Below are 9,182 nucleotides of genomic sequence, written 5' to 3'. Positions count from 1 at the left end.
CACCTTTTTGAGATTAATACACACTTGTAATTTTCCATTATTCTTGGGTACTATCACAATTGGAGACACCCAACCTGTATGTTCAATTTTGTAAATGAATTCAGCTTCCTTTAGTTTTTCAATCTCTTCTTGTATCTTCCTGGCAAAAGTTTCATTATATGCGTATGGCCTTTGTCTACTTGGTTTCGCATCATCTCTCATGGGTATGGTATGTTGACAGATTTCTAGATCAACACCCTTGAGATCCTTGTAAGATGTTGCATTTTTTTTTTTGGCCAAGGGCATGGGGATTTTGACAGAGAAAGAGAACATTTGCATGAGATATTGAGCACTTGAAGCGAGCTTGAAAGATTGTTTTATTATATATTTCCATGATGATACTCTCACTTAATTTGCCTTGAGGACTTGTTTTGACAGATTACATTGACGTGCTTGGAAGTATTGTTATGAAGCCCTCAACCTTGACAACTAAAGATCAAGATGGATCACTACTAGAAGCTCACCATGGAAGCCGGGCAAGACTTTGAAGAGGATGGTCACCAATGGACGCTTATTGTTTTTTGCATATCATCTGTGATTTTATCGTACTATGCGAGTGTTTGTGTGGATGTGTGTGTGTGTTTGTCAAAGGGAGTTTGAAGCCTTTGTCAAATATAAAAAATGTGCTTTAATATGTTTGTTAATGTGTTGCGGGGAGCGTGCTGAAGCTGTCCAGAGGAAGGGAACTGAGCATGATGAGGTAGCCATATGCGCTATTTTTGAGTCATGTCGAGGCTGTCGAGCACAAGAGGACCACGACGGCCGGAGGGGGTCGCAATAGGCTGAGGGATTCCCCTATGTGTGTGTGCATCTGTGAGGAGAGAGAGATGAGAGAGAGTTGCCGCAAGATTGGTGTGAAAGTTGGGCTTGCAGAGGCTATGATGAATGAAACAAAAAAGGGTATTTTAAAAGATTTTTTTGTCTGGAATAAACTAACAAGAGGGTGGTTCCATCTGGGGGGTGTGTCAATTAGAAGCACCGCAACTAGCAGAAGGGGTATGCACGGTGAGGCTTAGGAGGAAGTGGGGGAGAGGCTAAGGTATGAGTGTCATCATCTGCAGATCCACAAAGAGCGAGATAGAGGGACTCTACTGGTACCACCGACTGAAAGAGTGTGAGGCCATGACGATGAGGTCTTTTTAAGCATGCCATGAGAGAGGCCAAGTTCGCCAGGGTGAGGAATCCATAGGCAAGCCGAGCATGCCGAGGTAGGAGAACTGAGAGCGAGTGAGGACGCCATCTGCTGGTTGTACCAAAATGAGGAGAGAAAAGGTGGACCCTTTCTCTGCAGGGAATTGAAAAAGAGGGATTAAAAAAAAAGGGAAAGCTTAATAATGTCACTTAAGGGGGGGATCCCATAGTCGGAAAGGGAAGGAGGAGAGAGCGAGACTCTCTCTACATGATGGCATAAGAAGATGCCATGATTGAGTGAGGAGAGAGAGAGAGAGAGAGAGAGAGAGAGAGAGAGAGAGAGAGAGAGAGAGAGAGAGAGAGAGAGAGAGACTCGGAGGGCGCTACCCTTGCAGGCTATTGCTGAGTGCGAGAGGAGAGTTGAGATATAGAGAGAGATTCTCCATGTGTAGCAAATAGAGATAGAGAGAGGGCGTTTCCCCTGTAGATATAGTGGAGGAGAGGGAGGGTTCCTCTCTTGCTGTATTGACAAAAAGGGAGGAAGAGAGAGAGGTAGCTCGAGACATAAGGATGGAAAGAGGTCGCAGAGCACGTGTATGAAGGAACGGCCATTGACGAGATACAAAGTCAAAGCTTCATACATGGATAAGCTTTCTTTCCCTGCTGTTTCTCATAAATTTTGCTGTAAACTTGGCATTATAAAAGAAAACATTTAAACACGAACACTTTCAGTGTCTCTCTCCCTTTTCATAATAAACATATGTGTCCTCATGATTTTGTTCTCGAGTGTGAGCGAGTATGTGCAGCCCGAGCATTGCATGGGTTAGAGAGAGATACATGTTTTGGCATATGATTTAGCCGCACTTACATTGTCTAGGCTCCTTGTTTTGGGAGTGAGCATAGCATATTGCTTGAGCTCTTTTGTTTGCTAGGTTTTTCTTGGTCTTGGTCTGCTCCATGGTCCAGGCCTAGAAAAATATCTATTAGTGGCACGCCCGGTGGGACCAGCTTGCAGCATCTAGGTGTTCTAGTGAAGAGACTGCATCCTAAATGGAATTTTTTTTCTTTTCCTCTTCAAAAGAAAATTTGCATCATACCGCATTTTGCCCAAATTTTTTGGGATATGCTTTTATGTGAGAAACTTATTTTGGTTGACCACCACTCATTGCCACCACCCTAGCATGTGCATGTAAACTTGGAACCAAGAACCTATACATCCCTCTGTAAACCTCCATAAACCTGGGTGTTTTAGATCATTGAGAAAGACCCACTTGAGGTTATTGGAGAGTCATCAAGGATCATTAGAAGTGCTAAGTGAGGTCATCATTATCATGCTAAAGGGGGGGTTGTTCTATTTGCTTTCATCATTTTGTGATTGAATGGTTTTCACCTATTTTCCCTTGATATCTTTTAGCTATGCCCAATGGATAAGGCACCAGTCTAACCCGAGTTTTGGGTTCTCTTGTTATTCGCCTAGCTTTTACCTGTAAACTTAGACCCAAGCACCTATAAATCCCTATGTAAACTTCCATAAACCTGGGTGTTTTAGGTCATTGAGAAAGATCCACTCGAGGTCATTGGGGAGTCATCAAGGATCATTAGGAGTGTCAAGTCAAGTCATTAGTGCAAGGCTAGGGGATTATTACCATTTTTCATCTTTGTGTGATTGCATATTGTCCACCTCTTGGTTGTTCTTTTTTTTTTTCTCAACATACATCATCTATAGCCCAATGGATAAGGCATCGGTCTTAACCGGAGATCCTGGGTTCGACACTAGCAGGCTAGTTTTCCCCGTAGGATGCCAGTGTTGCATTTATTTATTTTTTGGCCAAGGGCATTGGGATTTTGACAGAGAAAGAGAACATTTGCATGAGATATAGAGCACTTGAAGCAAGCTTGAAAGATTGTTTTATTATAAATTTCCATGATGATACTCTCACTTGATTTGCCTTGAGGAGTTGTTTTGACAAATTATATTGACATGCTTGGAAGTATTGTTATAAAGCCCTCAACCTTGACAACTAAAGATCGAGATGGATCATTGCTAGAAGCTTACCATGGAAGCCGGCCAAGACTTTGAAGAGGATAGTCACCAATGGCCGCTTATTGTTTTTTGCATATCATCTGTGATTTTATCGTACTATGCGAGTGTTTGTGTGGATGTGTGTGTGTGTTTGTCAAAGGGAGTTTCAAATTTTTGTTTGAAGGATATCCGCCACTGATTTTGTCATTGACACAATCATTTGCATCTATCTGCATTAGGAATTGTGTTCTACTGGAGATTGATGACATAGGTCATGTTTTCACAATTCTAGTGTCTCTTTTTCGTCTATACCATTTTTGTCTTCTTGATTTTTGGTTTGGAAAGTCAAAAAACTTTTCCTCCCCTCCTTTTAATAGTAGTTTAGCTCTCATGTGTTCTTTTTCTGACCCCGAACCTTCTGAGGTAGCTGAGTGTTTCTCTAACTCATTAATTGCATCGTAATAGAGGTCTGAAAAGACTTGTTGAGATTTCATTAAGTCCTTAGGTTCCTAATCTTTGTCTTCAATGCTGAGGATTGAAATCATTTGGATGGAAATTATGTCGTAGGCATCCTCATTGCAAAATTGAGTAGGCATAGACGTGTTCACACATACATCCATTGTCGCTAAAGTTTGAGTCCACTCGAATGGCTCAAATAAATGTTGTGGAAAGGGTTCAGGTACATAGGCTTCATCTGTGCTGTCCCTTTCTAGGATACATTCTTCTCGTCTTAAACTTCCATTTTTTGAAGCTCCACACATCCAAATAGGAGTGTCTTAGTTTAACCAGGATGGAAGCTTACTTTCAGCCGAAGAGACTAAATCAAACTCTTGTATGGGTGTTTTCAAGACGTCTCTATAAGTGTGATCTTTTAGATTTACTCTTGTTATAGATCCCACTTGCTTCAAGTACAAATAATTGTTCCCCCAATCTTGGATAAGCTGTACCTGTCGCATGAAAGGTCTTCCCAATATGATTTCATAGTTGAGTTTTTTCCCAAAGTCTACTATGGCAAAAGTGTGTTGATATTCAATTCCACAGGAATTGACCATCACCTTTTCAAGCAGCCCTAATGGTCTCTCAATGTGTCCGTCAGTCAATTACAATTTCATTCGAGTTTGTCTAATGACTGGCTGTCCCCAAGATTCCCATACTGCTTTAGTGGCTATGGCTATGCCAGCTCCACTATCCAGTATTGTCATGGTTTCAATGTCATTATATTTCACTGGAAGGGTGGTGTTTCCTTCTTCCCCTTCATAATATTCTCCGACTTTGTTCATGGGAACAGATCAAATCTCTTTGTTGTCCATTTCATTTTTAAAAATTTTCAAATTTTTTGAGATTAACCCCGTTATCCCCACCTTCTCTAGGGTTTTCTGTAGATCATTCCATAAGTATGGTCTGAGTTTTAACAGTTCTCCCAAGATAAGAGTGCATTGGATGGGTGTAGACATGATTGAATGATGTTGCCTACTTCTAGGGTCTGTTTAGCTCTTTTTACTTCAGTGGTCTTACACACTATGGATTCATCTTCGTTATCTCCCAAGTACGTAAGAGGGTAATGTTTTCAAGGTCAATGGTTTTGACATTCCTGAAGCTTCAGATCCGCAATCCCCATACATGGATTGTACATCCATGTTTACATCAGAAGGTAGGTTATCTAACTAGACCCTCTATAGGAGCGAACTTTACAGCTAGGCTCCCATCGTTGATCTCTCTCATTTTTTCCCACAAGTGTCCTGGCCAGTCTTCCTCTACAAATTGAATTTCTTCTAAGGCATCTTCGTTGTCTAGCATTATAAGTTCTGGTTCTTTTGTTTCAAGGTGGGGTTCTGCCACCACATCGGATTTTTCTTTAGTGTCTCTTACCACACGCTCCTCAGGTTTTGCAATACTTTCAAGCTTGGGTTTTTGTTTTTCCGGCATTTCTTGCACGATTCTTACCAAATTTTGATAAGCTTCAAGCTTAGCTACTTCCATTTCTGGAGAAGGATAGTTTTTCCATTTGTTTTCCATGTTTTGGCTTGCTTTAAGTCCTGCTTGGTAGGCTTCCAATGCAGCATTAATAGGCTCAAAAATTTTATCAACTAGAATGGATCCTCCAGATTTCACGGTTGTTTCTTTGATTTCACCTCCAGGTTCTTTCAACTTTTCTTGGAATAGCTTTTTTGCTTTCTCCCGATTTCAACCCGTTGTTTTTGTTTTCTCATCTCATATCTTTTGCTTCTGCTTCTTTTGATCCTTTGAGAGGAAACTTTTGTATTTTTCAAATCATTAGAGGAGTTGTGTTTCTTTTTCTTGGCCTGGGCTCTAGTGATTACCTTGATTGGAACAATTGGTTCACTCTCTGATGAGCTACTAGGTATCACTTGGACTACGTTTACTATGGTTTTACCCTTGTTCAAAGGATTTTTAGGACAATCTTCCAGAAAGTGTCCTCCCTTTTTGCAACATTGTATACAATAGGCTTCAACTGGTTTGAGGTTTTTGTCAGACTCTGGACATTCATTTTTCCAGTGATCATCTGCACCTCAGTTATGACAGTTTCCTGTTCTTGGCTTAATCATGGGTCTTACCATGGGAGGTTTGACACCTTGATTAGCTACATAATACATTGGTGCGAGCTCTAGTGGAGCATAAGTCACGATTTCTTCCATTGGTGGTGGATGTGAATTATATCAATCTCCTTCTATCATTATTGTAGATGGACTAGGCTCTGCATATGGTGTAACAGACACTAATGCTTGTTCATCTATGATTCCTTTAGAGTGCATGTACTTTACAGGCACTGCATTAGGTCCTGGGTACGGAGGTTGTTGTCCCGACACATGTTGAGGTCTTTCCATACCCATTGGTGGTTTTTGAGCTTGGGCCATATTAAGCTGATATCTATACATGGGTTGTCCTTGTGGCCTCATGGGCACGTACTGAACATTCCCATCATACTTTGGTCTGAAATAGCACTCGTGGGTCTCATGGTTGGTCCATTTACCATCAATTGCACACCATTTTTGTGGCCTAATTGGTTGTCCCTGTTGAGGCATCATGTCATTCATCCTTTTAAGCATATCTTCTATGGCTGAAAGTGGTGCTGCAGTAGCCGTTCCCACTTGTGCTGGTTTAGTAGATGATTTTTCCTCGCTTTGGTTATCCTTAGGGACATCTTCTTTGTTAAAAATATCACAATTGTCTCCTAAGTCAATAGCATCTGACACACACTCTTCTAGGGTTGTATGCTTTTTACTATAGAGTATAGCATGAAGTTTTTTGTTTAGCAGTCCCTCTAGAAATAAGGATACAAGTTGTTCTTCTGTAGGTATCTCTAGCCTTGGGCATCTGGCAATGTATTGTTTCATTCGAGTTGCACAATCCCTAATAGACTCACCATGCTTCTGTTTAAAGCTGTAAATTTGAGCTACCGTATTATGTTTGATCCCCGTTTTGGAACAAGCAGCTACAAATCCTTGAGCTAATGTATTCAAGTCCATGATTGACCTTGGTGGAATGTTTTGGAACCATGTCAATGCTTTTTCTTCTAATGTCATTCCAAACCCCTCGAATTGAGTATGGAAATCGAATATATGTTCTGCTCTTAGCACTTGCTTAAAGCTTTCTAAGTGGTCGTATGCATCCCCTGATCCACTGTATTTGCTGACCCATTTCTGAAAATCAGCTGGTCTGACGCGTCTGTTTGGTTCAACTCTCGGTCTTGTGGTAGTTGGTCCTGAACCAATTGGTTGGAAATAGTGACTCATGTAGCCCTAGACTGGCATTAGTGTCACCCGGTTTTCTACGTGATGAGGTGGTTTCTGGTTTCTTTACATTACTCTCAGATGATCTCTCACGGTGTTCATCTCTTGGAATGGTTTATGGTCCTTGTTCCAATATCCAATCCCCTATGGAATACCCTTGGTATTTGGTTTGTTATACCTCCTCAGAGTCATCATAACAAAGTTGTTGTTATAACCATCCCTAAACAGGTAGGTTGGTAGGCTGCTAATTCCTTATCTTTGATCTTGAAGATATAGATGATCTTCATGGCCGTTAGTTGTCTTGGTTTGGCATGCAAAGTCCACAAAAGATCTTTTATGTTTCTATCTTCCCAAAATAGACTCCGATCCTAGGATTATATGTAGTAAGCCATTTCAAAGGCTTCAAATCTACTTGATCGTATCCCTCGAATTCCAAAGTTGGTGGTCCAGCTTTTGCTGACATATCTGGGATTATAGTGTTTACTTCTAACCCTTATTTGTCTACCACATCAAGGTTTTCAACTTGTACATACTGAGTTCCGTTTCTGTCCATATACATTTTTCCTTGTTTTTTGCCCTAATCTCTTCTTTGAACTCAATACCATGGTCATCAATGCAAATAGCATACTCCTTGTTAGGGTCCAAGTAAACCTAGGCTCCATGGTGGTTAGTCTTGTAAAAAGAGAGTATATGCTTATAGCGCATTGTCATTCCGGTTTGCGAGTGAGTCGAGTAAGAAGACATTTCGGATGTTGAGTCTGAAAAAGTGTCTAAGACTTCTTCAAGAATTGTGTGCAAGGAATTGCTTTGATTCACACTTTCTTTGGTGGATACTCTACTAGAGGTTTCTCCAAGTATGGCCTAATTTCCTAGTACACGACCAGATCTAAGGTTCATATAGACTTATGAAGCCATGGATAGAGTACTCACCTTTGTATTGACTTGTTGTCAATTTCCACTTGATTCAATTGCAACTTTCTGTCAAGTCAATGATTCCTCGTCTGCAACCTGATTCCTGTACAAATTTGATCAAGTTAGCTATTCTTCTATAAAGACAGTAGAGTTTTTGCTAACTCCCGTGGTTGGTCTATGTGTATCACTTCAAATCGAGCTATGGGAGTCAAAATTTGACATTCAGATTCGACTTTAGCAAAGGTTTAATCTGTAACCTGGAAACTGAGTGAACATGTACCAGTTTTGATCCGATTGAATCCAAAATTTCCCCATGGCTTTATATTATGCTGGCCTAACATTGTATAAGTTCAAAAGTCAAAATTGATGTCTCTGGATAGCAATAGTAAATAATCGCGATTATTTACTTTTGTCAAATTTTTGCACTTTTTGGATTGGTTTGGCAAGTATACAACTTGTTAAAGTCCTTGGACAAGTTTCAACAGGTTTGGAGAAAATCTGATCAAGTTTATCAAGTGTTTTATGTCCGCAGACTCTGATTTTGAGAATCTGGCTTAAGTCTCACTTTTGGGATCCAAATTTCACCAAAATTGATTTGTGAGGTCTACTTGATATGCTTGACCTTGTGGTATACTCAAATGTGCAAATTCTCAAGTTTTGAAGCAATTGTAAATAATCGCGATTATTTACTCTGGCTATATTTTTGCAACTTTTTGCTCCAACTTTGACACAGATCTGTTAAGCACCCTAAGTTAAGGTCACTAGCTAAGTTTCATCAAGTTTGGACAATTTTTTGTCAAATGGTCATCAATTTTCTACCCGCATATTAATTTTGTTAATTTGGTCACAATTTTCAATCTAGTGATCTAAATCTTCCCAAATTTGGTTTGTGGGCTTATTACAACATGGTTAAACTAGTGGTATGCTGACTTGGTCAAAGAAGTTGAAAAATGGGGCAGATATAAATAATCGCGATTATTTACAACTAGCAACTTTTTGCATCTTTTTGGTCAACTGAGCATTTACACATGTTTATCACATCAATATAAGCCTATGAATCAATTTTCAACAAGTTTGGACAAATTTTTCCCCAATTTACACTCAAGATTCAAAAAGTCAGTACAAACTTTAGTTTTTACTTAGTTTTTTGCCAGTTTGGTGATTCAAATCTCTTGGGCCTTTACAAAAGTTGTTTGTACATGTGCAATGAGTCAATGGTATGAACCTTGGTCAATTTAGAGCAGAAAGTTAATAATCACAATTATTAACTTCATGCTTGAAATGAATACTTTTTTGCAATTTTTTCAAAGACAGTCTTTACATGG

Source organism: Adiantum capillus-veneris, chromosome 30 (assembly GCF_014529385.1).
Source record: "Adiantum capillus-veneris isolate H3 chromosome 30, ASM1452938v2, whole genome shotgun sequence".
NCBI lineage: Eukaryota > Viridiplantae > Streptophyta > Polypodiopsida > Polypodiales > Pteridaceae > Adiantum > Adiantum capillus-veneris.
Note: the sequence above shows the minus strand (reverse complement) of the source record.